This window comes from Onychomys torridus, chromosome 10 (genome assembly GCF_903995425.1).
Source record: "Onychomys torridus chromosome 10, mOncTor1.1, whole genome shotgun sequence".
Classification (NCBI taxonomy): Eukaryota; Metazoa; Chordata; class Mammalia; order Rodentia; family Cricetidae; genus Onychomys; species Onychomys torridus.
In genome coordinates this window covers 11,402,220-11,422,372 of record NC_050452.1, presented here as the reverse complement: position 1 = coordinate 11,422,372, position 20,153 = coordinate 11,402,220, and the positions used below count along the sequence as shown (strand labels likewise).

The 20,153-nt window shown below is 46.0% G+C and overlaps 1 pseudogene; it reads right to left on the bottom strand.

The window, feature by feature from the left end:
* Positions 1-17,801: 17,801 nt before the first annotated feature.
* LOC118592458 lies at positions 17,802-19,343 on the bottom strand (annotated as a pseudogene).
* Between the last annotated feature and the right edge of the window lie 810 nt (positions 19,344-20,153).

Sequence of the window (20,153 nt, the reverse complement as noted above, 5' to 3'; positions counted from 1 at the left end):
TTAAAACCACTCTAACAGGCCCCAGACCTTAGCACAACTGACTCCATGATGGAAGAGCCACCCAGGCTGTAAACACGTAGACAACACACCTGCCAAAACAAAAACAGAGACCCACTCCATCACAGTCCACAGTGCGGGAAAGTCTCGAGATGCACTAACCTTGCCTTTTGGCTTCTGCAGCTCCACTTCTGGCTCACTGTTCTTGCTAACTGAGGTGTGTCGATCCAGGATGTGGTTTTTGTGCTTTAACGCTCACCCTGAGAAAGGCTCAGTCCCGAGCACCCAGTATCACCACTGGCCAGCTAATAAAGTCTTGGTATTGCTTTAACCCCGTGTCTGTGCGGTCTTCTGTACTGTGTACCCCACAGCACCATAGAAAGGAGGAGTGCTGGGCATGGGCCACACACTTGCATTCCCAGGACCAGGAGGGCTGAGGCAGGAGGATCATGGTAATGGTCGATCTTGGTGGTCAGCTTGATTGGCTCTGAGATCACCTAAGAGACACACCTCTGGGGCAGCTCTGTGAGGATAGTCACTGCAAGGACTGATTGAGGGGAAGACCCCCCCCCCCCAGCCGACAGCACATTCTGGCAGCAGCCGAGGTAGAGAGAGGTTGGAGGAGAAATAACACTTTCTACCAGCCCTCCTTGCTGGCACACCCATCCACTCTGTTGCTGTAGCTGCTGTCCTTCACTGACAACAGAACTCTCCCTCCCTCCCAACCCCGCTCCCTCCTTCCTAACTAATGCTGTGCAATGGGCATTGCATCCTCGAGAGACTAGTTCTGCGTTTACCTGAGTACCCCGTACTTTCCTTGGAAAGAGCACCCCGCACAGACCACCGATGTATCCTGATGCTTGGATGGATGGACTAATAGTTAAATCGTGACAGCCCAAATCTCCAAGTTCCTTCAGACTCTTCCGATTGCCCGGTCAGCCACGCCCCCGACCGCCAGCCCAGACGTCCTGCTGGCTTGTGAAAGCCCCTGGACGCTCCTATGGGAATTCAAAGGCTAGGCTGAGGAATGAAAAGGACGGGGCTTGGGGTGGGGGTGGGGGGTGTTGAATCAGCCTAGGCTCAAAGGCTAAAAATAACCAGCTTTGTAGACTTCTTCCTCCAACTAGTCTAGGCCGGAAAAGGGGAGGGGGTGGAAGATCGTCTGCACCAATCCAGAGGAAGCTGCGCTGCGCCGGCGAGGACGGTTAAACGGAGCATCTCTACAGCTAGAACTCCGTTCCCATCTCTTTTTAAAATGGAGGCAACTGAAGAGACTTGATGGGTTCTCTTCTTCGGTCCCTGGGTTTAGAGAAGAGCGTAGGCAGGCACAGCAGACGGCCAGCCTGAGCCTATGTCTCCACAAGCTCAGCTCTGGCTGGTTTATGGCCGCTCTGTGTTGTCACATCTGCACTAGGGCTGTGGCTGCGGATGAACCACGCATCTAGGGTTTCATGATGAAAGAGATGATGGCAGAAAGTGCTTTCAATTTGGGGGAACCCCAAGTGACACTGCAGTCTGGGAGTGTTCAGAGGCAAGACTTGCAGATTTCTCCCAGGAAGACAAGGAGTAGGCGAATATCTAGACTTCATGCCACATGGTCACAGAGGCACAGGTCTATCTATTAATCTCAATACTTGTGATGTTGAGGCAGGAGGGTCACCTAAGCTCAAAAGTGCAAGACCATCTCAGGCAACATGACAAAGTCAGTCTTTTGTTTGTTTGTTTGTTTTTTGTTTTTATCTATTATCAGCTTGATACAGTGTAAATTCTTATCCTAATAGTGAAATGTTTCATTGAGGCTTGCCCAGTAATTGAGTAAAACCAAAACTTATTATAAGCCACAGTCATCCTAGGGTCCCCCTGCTATATAGCCTCCCTGGTTCTGTGGGTTGCAGTCTGATTGTTCTTTGCTTTATATCCAGTATCCACTTATGAGTGAGTACATACCATGTTTGTCCATCTGGGTTTGGGTTACCTCACTCAGGATGATATTTTCTAGTTCCCAAAGTCAGTCTTTAAAGATCAGGTCATCAGCACTCGGGAGGCAGAGACAGGCCAGCAGCTCTCTGTGAGTTCAAGGCCAGCCTGGTCTACAGAGCAAATTCCAGGACAGCCAGGGCTACACGGAGAAATCCTGTCTTGAAAAAAAAAAACCAAAGAAACAAAAACAAAAAAACCCAGGTGTTTGGCACATGGCAGTAATCCCAGGCATGCCCTACTGCTTGCTATATATAGGATTTTTGTTTGATTTGAGACAAGGTCTCACTATGTAGCCCAGGCTGGCCTCAAACTCACTGGGATCCATGTGCCTCTGCTTCCTAGGAGCTGGGATTAAGGATGTATGCCACCATGCCCAGTTTATATCTAGGACTTTGGAAGCATTTGAAATGTACTGTAGGATAGATGATTTTGACTGTCAGCTTGGTGGCATCTAGAATCACCATGGAAACAAATCTCTGGGCACATCTATGAGGGGGTATCTAGATTAGGTGTTAACTGAGGTCAGAAGACCTACTCTAAATGTGGGTGCTACCATTCCACGGGCTAAGGTCACACACTAAATTGAGGAGGGGGGAGTACAAGCACTCATCCCCCTTTGCTTTTGAACTGTGGGTTCAAAATGACCAGCTACCTCAAGCTCGTGATGCCGTGGCCCCCGCCATGATGCGCGGTACCCTAGAATGATGAGCCGAGATAAACCCTAACTCCTCCACATTGCTTTTGTCAGGATATTTTTGTCACAGCTACAAGACAGTAACTAATACATGTTGCTTAGTGGTTGTCTAAGGGACCCTCACGTCCTCTATCCCTATCACCCTTTTCACAAGATTATTCTGAGGCTCTGCAGGTGCCTTGGATGAGAGAAAGGCCTTTGATGACGGTTGTTAATTGTATTGGAATTCTTGATTCTTGCTTGGTAGGAGGCTTCAGCCAGACTCTGGGGTAAAGGACTCTTCTCCCTTCTCAAGTCCCTATAATTTTCCTTGCTGTTGTAGAATATTATTTTAAGGTGTGTTACTTTTGTTTAGGTTGCATTTGTTTAACTCTGTGAAGCTGTGTTACTGTGCCTGTCTAAAACACCTGATGGTCTAATAAAGAACTGAACAGCCGATGTCAAGGCAGGAGAAAGGATAGGCAGAGCTGGCAGGCAGAATTAATGGAAAGAGAAGTCTGGGAGAGGAGAGATCTAGGAGCAAGAGATGGGGGAGGACTCCAGGGGCCAGCCACCCAGCTACAAAACAAGCCACAGAGCAAGATTAAGAAAGATTTACAGAAGTAAGAGAATGGGAAAAGCCCAGAAGCAAAAGGTAGATGGGATAAGTTTAAAAAAAAAAAAAAAAAAAAAAAGCTGGCAAGAAACAAGCCAAGCAAAGTCCGGGCACTCATAATTAAGAATAAGCTGGGTGGCAGGAAAAGAGCAAAAATAAACAACAACACTTGTCTTTTCTCCTGCTTCAAGTGTGGATGCTAGGCAGGGAAATGGGGGAATAAAAAGGCCACTCACAGGTAGTTGCTTCCTGAATACCATTTGAAAATATTGAGCATCTGTACCCACTCCCTCTGTGAAAATGGCATGGCCCATGGCCACAGATCCTTTCTGATGCAGACAGAATGCCTCCCATGTCTGGAGACCCTGTGAGATATGAGATGTGCTCACAGCTTCAGATACAAATGGCATGCTGATGTGCAGTCACCCCTTTCCTGACCACTAATGCAGAGAGCTTAACTCTACTTTTTTCTCTCCTATCTCTCCTGTGGCTATTGTGAACTCCATCATGCCTGTCTTCTTGTCTTCATCTCCAGGTTTCCTTTCGAGCCTGTTTTTAAGTTCTTTTATCTTTTATCTTCAATGTCTCAGGAAAGAACACCTAGTCTGTTACTTAAGGCTTCCTCTCCTAACTCTCCACGTGACTGGATCTGAGCCTCACATTTAAAGAAAGGCTAGAATCCCACACCTGGAAGGCTGAGGCAGGAGGATTGCCAGAAGTTCAAAGGCAACTTGGGGTACGTTGTGTGTAATGGTACAGGCCCATAAGGTCCAGGAAATTGACTCAAACCAGTTGCCAAGGCATGCACATAATGTACTGCCTTATGAGCCAACCTGGAGTCTGCCTGAGGGCCTAGCAACAGTTGCTGTGGGAGCTCCTGCCCATGCCCAGCCATTGAGAGATGACCATGCATTGTAACCAGATTGGGACACATCTTGGGTGCCGGGAGGAGGGTATATAAGCCCTTCCTTGTTATTGAATAAAGGAGTCTGCTTTTTGCCTTCAACTAACTCTGGTGTCTATGTCATTGATGCCACACCTTCTCACCCACTCCTCCAAGGGAGCCATTAGGACCCAGCAACAATTGTGAGACTATCTAAAAAAAACCAAAATGATTTTGTGGGTCAACCAGCCAGAATCCATCCTTAGTAACTTCTGATTCCTGCCCTGTTTGTTCCTTGGCTAAAAAAATCCCCACTTGACTATGTTGTGCTCTGGTTTAAACTCAGTTTAATGGCTCCTGAATTAAATATTAAATATCTTTTTAACACTTTACTGTCCAGCTCTAGATCACCCTCTCTTCCTCCTCCTCCTCTTTTTTTTTTTTTTTTTTGAGACAGTCTCACATAACTCAGGCTGACTTCCAATTTGCTATGTAGCTAAGAATGAACTCTTGATCTTCCTGCACACAGATGCACAACACATGCACACGTGTGCACATTCTCTTTCCTATCTTCTTTTTTGGAAGGCAGGGTCTCACTCTATAACCCAGGCTAACCTCAAACCCATAGTAGTTGTCTTGCTCAGTCTCTCAGTACTGGATTCTAGATATGTGCCACTGTGTCCAATGCACAACTCATTTATGAAGGTGGATCGACCTAGACTATCCTTACACTCTCTGTCAATCAAAGACTAGAGGAGCTAGACCCAGACAAGAGGAATGACTGTTCACTCTGAAAAATGACTTCATTTCTCCCAAAGTAAGCTGGTTCTGGAAAGAAAAAAAAAAAAAGGTCCTTTAGAAAAAAGAAAAGGCGGCCGGACACACAGTCCCACAGAGTACAGACATCTTCAGCTACATCCTCATGGTTAGGCTGAATCTCTCCCAGAACTGTGTGGAAACATGAGAATCCCCTAACATCCTAACGTCATCCTCCCACGGGACTGAGAATAAGCACCAACTGTCCTCAGGCCACACTGAAAATCCAGAAGCCCCCAAGACATTAACCTACATACTAATACCAAGGACTTTGTGGAGAGCAGAATATGCCAAAAGTCACCTAAAGGAGTAACAGTACAGCCTGGGCTCCACTGTCTTCGGTTATTTTAGGTATTTTAAACCATAAGTGCAATTAAAAGGAAAATCAATGTTCTCAACAACTAAAAGGCAATCAAGTTACTTAAGCTCCCTCTCAACAAATACAGCCATGGTTTCTGGGAGTCTGTCTATAGCATTTGGGCACTGTTCAGACACCAAATTACTTAGCCAGCAGACAAGAGTGTAGAGAGTTCCAGCCACCCAATCAAGAGGCTATTAAAATATGAGTCATGAATCTCCAGTTCTGCCCCAGTTCACCAAGGACACTCTGCACCCCTTATCCTTGCTGGGGGGCAGGTCTGAGGGGGTGGGATGTCTAGGCATTCTTCTTTCTCCTCCTTTTAGCTGTAGCCTGAGATGACCACACACATTTATCTTCAGGGGCCTTTTGTTACATAGGTACTTTGGGTTTAACCCTCAGCCTTAATCCTGGGTGCTTCCCACTTCCAGGATCTCTGTGCCTCCGGCAGTGAGAGACCAAGCTCTCAATGAACTTGATTTGTTCCCACCCTCCAGATTGGAGCATCAGGGGACAGAGAGGCGTCTGACCTTGAATCTGAGCTCAGTGAAGATCTGTCCTGTAGCCACTGTACCTGACTGGGAGAGAGAGAGTCTCCTCAGGAGGTGACGGCCGCAGGGAGCTTGCAGCACTCAGGGCTCATCCCAGCAACACTAATGGTGGTAGTTTAAATGAGAAATGTCTGCCATCTTCTCCAGCATTTGAATGTTTGGTCCCCAGTGGGTGGCATTGCTTGGAGAGGCTAGGGAGATATGGCCCCATGGGAGGAGGTGTGGCCTCGTTGGAGGAGGTGTGGCCTCGTGGGAGGGGGTGTGGCCTCATGGGAGGAGGTGTGTCACCAGCAGCAGCTTTGAGTTTTGTTTTGGTTTGTTTTTTTTTTTAGCTTTGCGCCTTTCCTGGATCTCACTCGGTAGACCAGGGTTTTTTTTGTTTGTTTGTTTTTTGTTTTTTGTTTTTTTTGTTTTTTTTTTTTTTTTTTTTTTTTGGCAGGAGGATCAAGAGTTTAAGTCATCCTCATCTACATAGTAAATTCAAGGTCAGCCTCCCAAGTGCTGGGATTACAGACATGTACCACCAAGCCTGGCTTAAAAATAATTTTATAAATGTTATACTTACAAACTGGGAACAGTGACACATAATTATAACTTCAATGCTCAAAATGAGGTATGATCAGGGGTTCAAAGTCATCCCTGGCTGCATATTGAGTTTAAGGCTATCCTGGGCAACATGAAACCCTGTCTCAAAGAACAACAACAAAATACTTGAATTACATTTTAAACGTAAGCTTGAAAAGAAAGCAAGACTACTTCGTTTACTTTGTTGTTATTGTTTTTCAATGTGTGTCTATGCAGTGGATGCTGGCAATGACCGTGGCTGTCAGACTCTCAAGAACCCTCTTTGAGACAGGGTCTCTCACTGATCTGAACTCACTAATTAGGCTTGTTTTCTCTTTTCTTCTCTGTGTCTATGATAAAAGACTCTGATTAAAAGCAACTTAGGGGAAAAGAGTTTAATTCAGCTTAGAGGTTTCAGTCCATCATTGAAAAGTCAGGGCAGAAACTCAAACAGGACTTGAGGTGGAAACCATGGAGGAGCATTGCTTGCTTGCTCTCTCAGGCCCATGCTCAGCTAGCTTTCTTAAACAACCCAAGACTAACTGCCCAGGGAACAGTACCTTGGACAGTGAGCTGGGCAGTGACCGAAATTCCTTACAGACTGCCCACAGCCCAATCTGATCTGGTCACTCCTTTTGTTGAGAACCTTTCTCAGGTGACTCCAGGCTACGTCAAACTGACAATAAATTAGCTAGGTGTGGTAGTTTGAATGTAATTGGCCCCCATAATCCCAAAGGGAGTGACACTATTAGCAGGTGTAGCCTTGTTGAAGTAGACGTAGCCCTGTTGGAAGACGTGTGACACTGTGGTGGCAGGTTTTGAGGTCTCTTTTGCTCAAGCTTCACTCAGTGTGACAGACAGTCCACCTTCTGTTGCCTTCTGATCAAGATGTAGCCAGCCCATGTCTGCCTGAACGCCGCCATGCTCTTGAACGCCGCCATGATGTTAATGGACTGAACCTCTGAACTGTGAGCTTCCACCTCAATTAAACGTTTCCTTTAGAAGAGCTGCCATGGTTACAGTGTCTCTTCACAGCAATAGAAACCCTAACTGAGACACTAAAACAGCTGGGTTGACTGACCAGCAAGTCCCAACAATCTCCCTGTCTCTACCTAGGGCTATAAACACACACTACCATGCCCCAAATCTTCATGAACGGTTTAGCAATTGAATTTAGATCCTCATTCTTGTAAGGCAAACGCCCCAGTCCTACTTTTGTTTTCTGAGACAGGGTCTCTCTTTCTGTGTAGCCCAATATGATTTCATGTACTCTGTATCCCAGGCTTACCTGGAACTTGCAGTAATTCTCTGCCTCTGGCTCCTGAAACTGGAATTACAGGTGTACCACCACAACAGTTTAAGATCACCTTCCTTTCGAGGCGGTGGTGGCGCACGCCTTTAATCCCAGCACTCGGGAGGCAGAGCCAGGCGGATCTCTGTGAGTTCAAGGCCAGCCTGGGCTACAGAGTGAGTTCCAGGAAAGGCACAAAGCTACACAGAAAAACCCTGTCTCAAAAAAACAAACAAACAAACAAAAAAGATCACCTTCCTCCCTTCTCCCTTCCTTCCTCCCTCCTTCCATCCTCCCTCTCTCCCTCCCTCCCTCCCTCCCTCCCTCCTTCCCTGCCTCCCTTCCTCCTTCCCTGCCTCCCTCCCTCCTTCCCTGCCTCCCTCCCTTCCTCCTTCCTTCTTTTTTGACAGGGCTTCATGGACTTGAACTCACTATATAGCAGGAAACAACCTTGAATTCCTGGTCCCCCTGCCTCCATCTCTTGAGTATATCATCACATTTGCTTTAGAATATTTTTCTAGGACCAGCAAGATGGCTCAATGGATAAAGCTCTTGCCTCAGAAGCCTGATGACCTGAGTCTGACCCCTAGAATCCACATAAGGGTAGAAGGGGAAGAACCAACTTGACAGAGTTGTCCTCTGACCTCCATATGCCCATCATGGCACACAAACAATCCTACATATACATCATACACACATGATAATAAATGTCTTTATTTTATTATTTGACAATTTCAAACATGTAAATGATGTACTGTGATGTATACATCCACTATAATACATCTCTCCTACCTTCATATCTCCTCCCTTTCCTTCTTTCTTTCTTTCTTTCTTTCTTTCTTTCTTTCTTTCTTTCTTTCTTTTTTTGTAGCCCACTGTGCCCAATTATTGCTGCCAGTTGGAATGTTGAGCGATCATGTGCAGATTTTATTCAGCTAATCATAGTTGCAGTAAGCTCAGGAGTGTATTCCAGAGACAGCATCTCACAGCGTTCCTCCCTATTCTCCCTGAGCCTTGGGCAAGGGCCAGGGACGTTTATGTATGGATTTGTACATGTGAGTGCCGTGCCTACAGAGGTCAGAGACTGAGTCAGATCCCTGGGAGCTGGAGTTACAGGCAGTTGTGAGCTACCGGGTGTGGGTGCTGGGAACTGAACTTGAGTCCTTTGGAAGATCAGGAAGTGTTCTTAGCTGCTGAGCCATCTTTCTAGTCCCCCCCCCCTTTTTCCCCCAGAGACAGCTCTCTTTGTAGCACAGGCTGGCATGGAATTATATATGGCCCGGGATGGCCTCAAACACATGGCAATCCTCCTGTGCACTGAGCTACCATGCCCAGCATCTGAAGCTATGTAGACATGCAGTAAGCATTATATCTGTCTGTCACTATTTTTACCTATTTCCACATCCTCTTATTAACTGCAAGGATGTTTCGTTCATCCCCGGTTGATAGCGTGACAACACAGGAAGAGAACTGAGAGGGAAGGAAGTCAGCTTGCAGGGCCGCACTCGACTGGTTTCCCAGAGGAAAACACTGACAGGCTGCGGATCCTGTGGGACCGTTTTTGCTTTTGTTCTGAGACAGAGTTTTGCTATGTAGGTGGCCCAGGTTGGCCTTAAACTCTCAACCCTCCGACCTCAGGCTTCCATATGTTGAGGTTACAGGCTGTACAGGTACATGCCCAAATAGAATCGCTTTTTTAGTGATTCAGCAGCCTACATTCTGGTATGGTGCTGAGAGAGAGGGGGTGGGGGCAGAGAGGGAGAAGAGACCTACAAACACAGCTTTTAACCTTGAGTTCCATGGCTAGAAGCCATAAGCCCATCGTTCAGGACATTTTGTCACCTCAGGTCTTTAAAGATGAATCATCATGCCTAATGGAGGAGCTCTGTGTGGAAGCCAGGAGGCGGTGACTTCCCCTCTTAGCTCTGAGGCTGTTTTTAAAAAAAGCTTGCATAGGAAGTCACTTAAGCACTGTTTCCTTATCTGTGGGAAGGAGAAAATCGTCTGATGCCCTTTGATCCTCGTCTGCGGAGAGGCTTGTGCTGTCTGCCAGGAGAGAGAGAGCTGTGTCCAAAGTGTCCTGCACCACCGAGACTGGCAAACGCCGCCAGAGTTTACTTTGAGTTCATTGACGGCTCAGAAATCTGGATGACTGAGTGGTGTGAAAGCAGATATTAGGTCTAGCCCTGCACTTCCTGTCTCTGGGTATCTGGGGATTTTAAAATGAGAGGAGCTGGGACTCGGGAGACTACAGAGGTTTGGGGGTTGTTGTTGTTGTTCAGATATGGAAGACTAAACCCAGAGCCTTAAGCGTATTAGGCAAGTGAGCAAACTGACACAGTCCCCTGCCTCAGCCTCTCAAGTGCTGGGATTGTATGGGTGAGCCAACCCATTCTTTCTAAATGGCATTTTTCTTAACTATTACTAATGTTTTGTATCCAGATGTAGTAGCTCACACCTGTAATCCCAGTACTAGGGTGCCTGAGTTAGGAGACACTTGAAGCAATCTTGAGTTACAGAGTTCAGTTCTAGGCCAGCCTAGGCTATCTGGTGATACCCTATCTCAACCATCAGCCAAGCTGGGCCATGGTGGCGCACGCCTTGAATCCCAACACTCGGGAGGCAGAGGCAGGAGGATCTCTGTGAGTTTGAGGCCAGCCTGGTCCACAGAGTGAGTCATTCAAACATCATCTTTCTCTGGGTATGTACGGCTTCCTGGTGTGTATGGAATTGTCTTGATGGCAGCTAATACATTGAAAGAACTGTATTGAGTTGTTTATTTAGATATTTATTATTTTTTAATAGTTTGTAGTGGGTAGCCATTCCAGCCTTGGCCTGGAAGTTCCAACCCCCATTGAGGCTTCAATATATATATATTTTCGAGACAGGGTTTCTCTGTGTAGCTTTGTGCCTTTCCTGGAACTCACTTGGTAGCCCAGGCTGGCCTCGAACTCATAGAGATCCACCTGGCTCTGCCTCCTGAGTGCTGGGATTAAAGGCGTATGCCACCGCCACCTGGCTGCTATTTTTATTTTTATTTCATGTGTACTTGCTACATAGTTCAGGCTGGCCTCAAACTTGCAGGAGGCCCTCTGGCTTCATTCTCCCTCGTGCTGGGATTACAGGCACGCGTCCCCATGCCTAGACTCATGTTGGTAATTATGGGTGTACATGCAAGCATCCTGGGAACACAAGATGTGCATCTGAATCTTATCTATAAGTGACTTAATGGCTTCCCATAGTGATCAGAATAAGTATGAATTAAGTCTCTGCTGATGGTTCTCAACACTGGTCTGCACGTGTATGTATGTGCCACATGGTTTCACAGGATACTGATACTCACTAGGTGCCCCACTTTCTCCACATGTAGAAGGCTCACATGTAATAATATTCCTGGGTGATACGAGCAAACATCTACTCACCCAAACTGGGGAACTGCAACTGACAAAGTATAGACACCACCAAAGTCCAACTTGATGAATGAGTGAGTTTTATTGGGGTTACCCACAGGAATATGGGTGAAGAGTCACTTACAGGAGCAGAAATGACTCAAAGATGTATCACCAAAGTCCACCCCAGCCTGGGCAACAGCTTACAGAAGCTGGAAACCTGGAGCACACTGCACAGCCTGCAGGCAGCTCAGCGGGTTGGAGAGCATCCTTCTCAGTCAGCTTGCCTGCTCTTTGTTTCTTCCAGGCAGCTCAGCTTGTCTAAGAGTGAGTGACTTGCAACAGTCCTGACCCCTTCTACATGCTTGGAGAAGGAGGAACCTAGTGAATCTGGTTAGTTTCAGGGACTTCCTGAAGCCACAGAGTTGTTTCCTTCCTGATACTCCCAGCAGAATAGAATGTTTCACCAGCCTTAGACTGTCCTGTTCTTTCACCTGACCTTTGACATCCTGTCATGAGGCGCATCCCTCCAAAACGGAAGGTTTTAATCTTAGAGGAAGCCACTACAAAACAAAGGTTGTGTAAAAATTCTTACTCTGAGGAGCCCTGAGGAAGGCTCTATAAAATAACACGTGCCAGCCTGTAAGAGACTTGACGTGGAAACTGGTCTGTCGGTGTGATGAAGAGCAAGCCGTGTGGCCATGTGGAGGTGTTTGCTTCTGGAGGGGCCACTAGAGAGAAGGGTTCCTCATGTGGTCTCTGGTCAGATAGGTGCTCAACAGTGGAACGCCCCAGGACCCCCTGTGCTTGTCAACCTGTCCCTTCGAGTTTCAGAACAGCTAGAGATGGAGCCTTCAAATGGACAGCCTGCCCAGGAGGAGCAGCCGATGGGGCCAGAGAAGCTCTCACAAGCACGGTGAAATTCTGAAATGCTATCAGATATGATCCTGCATGCCCGTGAACTCAGCACTTGAGAGGTGAAGGAGGGTTAAGAGTTCAAGGCCAGCCTGACTACCTGAGATCCTTTCTCAAAAGAAGCCGTTTTGCTAACTGGTGAGTGACTTTGGAACTGTCAATGAAATCTGCAGTATTTCAAGAGTGATCTTCCTACCAATGCTCCTTTCAGGTCACTGCTTTACCCAGAGGGTTGAGCCCAAGCTCCCCCAAGAGCTTTGCTGTAAGTCACCTTTGTAGCATGGTTTACTGTGTACCCTTAGATACCTGTCTTGTATCCTTAGATTGGTGTCTTACCTTTTACAATGAATGTAAATTTTCTTGAAAATACCACATCATAATGAGATCTGACATAGACTGGAGGTTAGGAAAGTTACTGTTGCCAGGAGTTACATTTCTATATACTCATATTAGGAGAAGTGATGCCTGTTACAGAGTTACTCAAGTGCTTTTAATTATTATTTTTATGTATCTGACTATTTTTATGCATGTATGTAAGTGTACCACATGTGTGCAGTGAGTGCCTGTGGAAGCCAGGACAGGACAACAGGTCCTCCAGAACTGGAGTTACAGATGGTTTTTGAGCCACCTGTGGGTCCTGGGAATTTGAACCTGGGACACTGCAAGAGCAGCCAGTGCTTTTACATGCTGAGCCATCTCTCCAGCCAGTTATTCAGATTTTTAAAAATTATTTTTTGCTGGGTGGTAGCACACATCTTTAATCTGAGCACTTGGGAAGCAAAGTCAGGTGGGTCTCTTGAGTTCAAGGTCAGCCTGGTCTACAGAGCAAGTCCAGGATAGCCAGGGCTACACAGAGAAACCCTGTCTCAAAATACTCAATAAATAAATAAGTCAGGCGGCGGTGGTGCACGCCTTTAATCCCAGCGCTCTGGGAGGCAGAGGCAGGCAGATCTCTGCTGTGAGTTCGAAGTCAGTCTGGTCTACAGAGCAAGATCTAGGACAGGAACCAAAACTACACAGAGAAACCCTGTCTTGAAAAACCAAAATAAATAAATAAACAAATATTAAGATAATAGTAATAATAATTTCTTTTATTTTTGACAGCCTGGAAGGAGAGGACTGGACCTGCCTGTACTGAATCCACCAGGTTTAAATGAATCCCCAGGGGAGTCTTGGCCCTGGAGGAGATAGGAATGGAGGGGTGGGGCTGGGGGGAAGGTTGGGGTCAGGGTGGGAGAGGGGAGGACAGGGGAACCCATGGCTGATGTGTAAAATTAAAACACAAATATAATAAATTAAAAAAAGGGAAAAAAATAATGTAATTACATCATTCCCCCTTCTCTTTCCTCCCTCCAAACCTTCCTATGTACTCTTCCTTGCTCTCTTTCAGGTTCATGGTCACTTTGTTGTTACATGCATTTGTATATATGTATATACACATATACACCTAAATATAACCTGCTCAGTCTGTATGACATTACTTAATATTTATTTATTTGTTTGTTTGTTTGTTATTGTGATTCATAAGTGTCATAGCTGGGGAAGACTGTGGGTTGCTTCCCTCCTTTGGAAGCTTGCCTGGCACTTTTAGGTCAGTTCCAGATCAGGGGCTTCTGGACCCTGCAGCTAGAGTGCATGTTGGCCTTAGAAATAGGGCCTCACACTCTGAGTGGCAACCAAGAGCATTAGCAATAGTCTGCGAAGTCTGGGAGTCTCTTGGACAACCCTGAATTGGGGTTTTTAGAAGTAAAAACTAGAAGACTTAATTTAAGAAAGATGAAGTCTTTTTCCTGAGAATAAAAAGCATGAATGATTCAATTAAATCTTAATTCTTATTGTTGGATTTTATTGGTGTTGTTTTGAGATAGGATCCCATTTAGCCTGGGCTGCCCTTAAACTCGATATATAAACTGAGGATGACTTTGGATGCCTGGTTCTCATGCCCACTGTGTAAGTGCGAGGCTGTGGGCCTGCATCACCATGCTCGGTTAATGCATTGCTGGGAATTCAACCTGGGCCTTTGTATATGGTCAGACAAGGACTCTACCAACTCACTATGTCCTTGGCCCAACTTCATACCTCTTTACACTCCTGTGTTTTAGTCATGTACATATGTGGATTTGTTCTGTTGTTGCTGTTATTTCTGAGACAGTGTCCCATGTAGCTCAGGCTGTCCTCAAATGTGCTATGTAGGCCAGGTTGGCCTTCCCGATCATCCTGCTGTACCTGCCCTGACAAGAATGAAGACGTTCTGAAGAGACACCTGGGTCTCTCCCTTTAGCTATCAGACTACTGAACCAAGGGACCCCAGGGATTGAAATGTCCCCAGGACTCTCACACTGGGAGTAGGAAAACACTAAATCCTGTTGACAACAGGGCGGTGGGGGGAGACGACACACTTGTCTCCTGATAACTTACCAAACCCCCTTGCAGGAGATACTGCAGCTGAGACAATGCTGGGTCAGTGGTCGACTCAAACATACTTAATCAGAATTGCTTAGCTATACCTACCTCTTGCACCCATTTAAACCGAAATCTCAGTCTGGCTCCCAAAGATTAACTTGGGGCAGAGAATAGCACATCCCAATGTGAATGTGCCCCTTTCTCTGTTTGTCATTATTATTTATCTCTTTAACTGGCCTATTGAGGACCAGTGGTCAAACCTGGCTTACTAGGACTTCAGGGGTCCAGGTTCTGATCCTAACTACTGAGGTGACATGATCTCCTACTCCCAAGTACTGGGGTTCCACACATCATCATGGCTGCCTTAGGATTTTTCCTTTTCTATTCATATGTAAAATGAGCATTTTTACCTACGGGAGCCTTTATGTCTATGAAAAATAAAATAATATAAAATAGCACACATCAGACTCCAGTTGGTGCCCAGTGAATGGTAAATTCATGCATGAAATGCTTCTTCCTCAATGTCAGACTTCCAGAGTCTGGGTGACCTGCTGTTAAGTGGACAGGAAATCATCCAAGAGTCTCATTTACACAGCACTGTGAATGACTCAAATAGATTATCCTTCAGCTGCTTAATGTAGATAGTGTTAGTAGCTGTGTGTGAGCAAACACACACACACACACACACACACACACACACACACACACACAGAGAGAGAGAGAGAGAGAGAGACAGAGTCAGTGACAGACAGAGACAGACAGACAGACATAGAGATTATCAGCACTTATCTAAATACCAGGAACATAAAATGGTCTTGTTCTGACCCCAGAGCAAGGCTGCCCGAGTTTAGACCCTGCTTTCACCCCTAATTAACACAGAGAGAAAGTAATTTAACCTTTCCGTTGGTTTCATTGATTTTGATGTTCAGAGGCAGGATCTCACTATGTAGTCCCGGCTGCCTGAGACTCACTGTGTAGATCAGGACTGCTGTGAAATATCAGCAGTCAGCCTGCCTCCACTCAAACCCAGCTAGGCAGTCATTCTCTCCCTCCCTCCCTCCCCCTCTCTCTCTGCTATGAATTGAACTCAGAGTCTCATGTGTAGGTAAGTGCTCTACCACTGAACTACATGCCAAGTGAGTAATTAATCTTTCTATACCTAGTTTCCCCATCCCTAAAGGTTTGCTATTAATAGTTCTATGTCTCATGGTAAGTGATACATGTGACACACTTCAAACAGGGCCTGGCACATAGTAAGTGCTCAATAAACATTAGTTACAATCACGGATGATGGCATTTTGAGCATAAGGTAGAATTCTTGGGTGACTTGCTTCCTTCCCCAAGCCTGAGCCAAATGCCCCCTCACCAGATGGCCGCCTGCTTATGGGGAGGGAGAACCATCTGCTTTGCTGAGTGTCAGGAGCACAGCTCTACAGTGAATGAGAAGGCTTTCAACTCGGGGAAAGTAGATGTGAGGAATGTGTTTTCCCTAGAAGTACTGCACCACAGGAAAAGGAAGAGGGATTATATGACCTCCTTCAGCAAGGAGTCCTCCCAAGCTCCCTCCTCCACTGGCACGCATCCTTTTCTTCTCTGGGGTGTAGAGTGGGAACTCAGGGAGCTTTGTCTCTTTGTGTGTGGGGGGGCTCACCCCACCACCAACTCCCACCCCCAAACTGCAAACTCCCACCTTGTTCTGCCTGCCTAGTGGCCAAGGACCAAGTAGCATGATGGGGGAGGCAAAGGGCAGAAACTTGTTCAGGCTTTTGTGAGGTTTGCTTGTTCCTTTTGTTCGAGACAGCATCTCATTAAGCAGCCCAGGCTGGTCTAGAACTGCTCCCAGTTGAGCTGTATCCTAACTCTCCTGTATTTTAACTGCAGTTTAAGTGGTTACTAAAATGCAAGGTCAGGTGCTGTTCATTTTATACATGGACCAGTAAACTTCCTCAACACATTTATTAAATCTCCTTTCTCCGTTCGTTGTTTCAACTTCAGACATTCATGTGTTTCACATTATTATCTGATATCCTTTCTTTTATTATTATTATTATTATTATTATTATTATTATTATTATTATTATTTGTGTGGGGTGTGTGTGTGTGTGTGTGTGTGTGTGTGTGTGTGTGTGTCTGTAGTATCTCCGTGTGTGTCTGAGAGAGAAGGGGTGCATTAAGGGCCGGGAAGGATGTTTGTTGGGTACCCTGCCCTATCACTTTTGGCCTTACACCGATCCTCCTGTCTCTGTCCCCACGGAACTGGATTATAGCCTCTTACAGCCACGCTCTGCTTTTTCCATGGGGGCTCTTTCCCACTGAGCTACCTCTCCAGCCCATTTGCCTTGGCTGGCCTGGCTGGCCAGTGAGCTCCAGAGATCTGCCTGCCTCTGACCCACTATTGCTGGGATCGCAGACATGTGCTGCCTCCCCCAGCTTTTCTGTGGGTCCTAGGGATCTGGACTCCGGTCTTCACACTTACAGAGCAAGCTCTTTAGCCCCTGGGGCACGCTGCACCTCAATATCCCCTCCTTGATTAGCTTCATTGCTCAGGAACCATCCTTCTCTAGGAGTCCTTACTTGGTTTTTTGTTTGTTTGTTTGCTTTGTTTTGTTTTTTGTTTTTTGAGACAAGGTTTCTCCGTGCATCAGCCCTGTTTGTCCTGGAACTCACTTTGTAGACCAGACTGACCTTGAATCCACCTGCCTCTGCCTCTTGAGTGCTGGGATCAAAGGCATATACCACCACACCTAGGTACAAATGTTTTTGAAAAGGTACATCACCTCTTTTCCTTTTCATAATTTTAAATATGTATTTAAGGTTTTGGAGATAAGTTTTTTTTGTTTGTTTGTTTGTTTGTTTTTTTAAAGACAGTGTCTTACTATGTAGCCCTGACTTTCCCGAACTTATTAGGTAAACCAGGCTAACCCCAAACTTGCAACAATCCTCCTGCCTCTGCCTCCCAAGAATTAGTATTATAGGCATACACCACCATACCCAGCTAAAACAGCCTTACTATGTATTTCTAAGTGGCCTGGTACTTGATATATAGCCCAAGGTTACCTCAGACACGTGTAATCCTCCTGTCTCAGCCTCCAGAGTGCTTTGACTACAAGTATAGGCTACCACACCAAGTGTCCTTTCTTATTCCTAGTAGCTTGTGTTGCCTATAAGAAATCATATTTAGCCGGGCAGTGGTGGCACACGCCTTTAATCCCAGCACTCGGGAGGCAGAGGCAGGCAGATCTCTGTGAGTTTGAGGCCAGACTGGTAAGCGAGATCCAGGAAAGGCACAAAGCTACACAGAGAAACCCTGTCTCAAAATAAATAAATAAAAAAATAAAAAGAAATCATATTTATCTTTGGGATGGAGTGTGAAGTGTATATGTAAATCTGCATCGAGCTGTTCCAAAATTCCTGCACGATGCTGTAGGGAGATTGGTTACCCATGCGGCAACTGTGTTGGGAAAAGTCAACTCAGTTTAGAAAGGCCATGCTTCCTGCAATCTCATCCCCTCACCTTGGGTCCAAAAGTCAGATACAGAGAGCAAAACACATGCTATATGGAAGATGGGCCTCTGAGCATGTCTGCTAGGGATTATCTTGATTACATTCATTGGGGTGGGAAGACCTGCCCACTGTGGGTGGTGTCATTCCTTAGGAGGTGAATCCTGAGCTATATGTGGGTAGATAAAGTAAACCAAACATTAGTGTGCATACATTCATTGTCCCCTTCTTCTGATTGCAGACATATTGTGACTAGCTGCTTCAAGATCCTACACTGTGATGCCCTAATAGGTATGTTTTAACTTCCACATTCACTCCGAAGCCCCTTCATCTCCTTCAGCATCCCAATCAAGTAACGATCCACTTGGCTAAATAAGGTGGCACACATGCCGCACCGCTGATGTCACAGGACAGTTGCCTGTAAAACTAGACTTCTGACTCAGGGCTCCAGCTTCACGTTCTCACAGGTCAGCATCCTCGTCCGGGAGGGCAGTCGTTTGAGCAACCTCGAAATCATGCTTGTGCTGTGCTGCCAAAGCTGAGTCCATGACCACCGCAGGTTGGGCAAGAGCAGGCGTGGCAACAAACTCCAAATTATGGTCTCCAGTGAGCTTTCTGGCAAGCCTGAGGGAAGGCTTTTCTAAGTTGTGTTTACTTTTGGCAGAAATGTTGTGGTACTGAAGATTCTTCTTTCCGTGGAAGACAATAGATTTTGCCTTCACTTTTCTGTTCTTAATATCCACTTTGTTGCCACATAATACAACGGGGATGTTTTCACACACAGAGACCAGATCTCTATGTCAGTTAGGTACATTCTTGTAAGTGACTCTTGATGTTACACCAAACATTATAATGGCACACTGGGATTGGATGTAGTAGCCATCTCACAGGCCCTCGGAACTTCTTCTGGCTGGCTGGGTCCCACACGTTGAACTTGATGGGTCTTATGTTGCTTTGGAAGATGAGCTTGTGCATCTCCACACCCAGGGTGGCTACATACTTCTCCAACTTGCCGGTCAAGTGGTGCTTCACTAACATTGCCCACCAGGACGAGCTTGAACTGGACCTGTGGCTCTCCCTGGGTGGCCATCACGGCATCCTACCAAAAGAGTCTTTGTGCCTGTCTGACTGAGGCTGGAAAGATGGCGGAAGCACCAAACCTTTCTCTCTTAAGCTGCCCATCTTGTTTTTTTTCCTTTGTGTTTGTTTGCTTTTATATCACAGCAACAGGAGAAGAAACTAACACAAAGCCAAAGGAAGATCTCTGGCATATAAGAACCCAGGAGACATTGTCTCATAAGCACATAACCAGCCAGGGAATCCACAGCTCTTTTCTCACTGAGATATGATGCTGAAGGACAGTCCAGACAAGAATCTTATATCTGAATGTGTGCCATGTGCCTATAATCCCAGCATTTGGAAGATGGAGGCAGATGAGCTGGACATTCAAGGTCATCCTTAGTTATATATTGAGTTTGAGGCTAGCCCATGGCTCCTAAAAACATAGAACAGACAGGGAGGTAGCTCAGTCTGTAAAGTACCTGCCACATAAATGTGAGGCCCTGAGTTAGATCTCCCTGACCACCAACCAATAAGGAGATATCAACACCTGGCACTGGGGTTTTTCTTTAATAACCAGGAGAACATTGTATAGCCAATCAGGATCTCCTTTCTAATAATGCTTTACATTTTAAAGCTTTTTTTTTATTATTATTTGTGTGTGTGTGTATGTATGTGTGTGTGTGTGTGTGTGTGTGTGTGTGTGTGTGTGTGTGTTTATCTACACCACATGCATTCAGGGCCAGGAAGGCTGGAAGAGGGTGTTGGATCCCCTGAAGCTGAAATTACAGGTGTTTGTGAGGTACCCAACACAAGTGCTGGTATCTACTGAGATGATCTTGTGATTTCTGTTTTTAAGGCAATTTACATGAGTTATTACACTTATCATTTGTGTATGTTGAACTATACCTGCATCTCTGGAATAAAGCCAATTTGATCATGACAAATACATCTTTTTGATGTGTTCTTGAATTTACTGTAGCAGGAATCTTAAATGGTCTCATTAATAAAATCAAACCTGAGCCAGGTATTGGGGTGAATGCTGGAAGATCAGAGAAGCAGAACAAGCCACAGCTACCTCACCTTGCCAATTCCTCAGCTGATCCTGTTTCCTCAGACTGGAAGCCTCTGAGTCCTCATCCAAATAGATCTCAGCT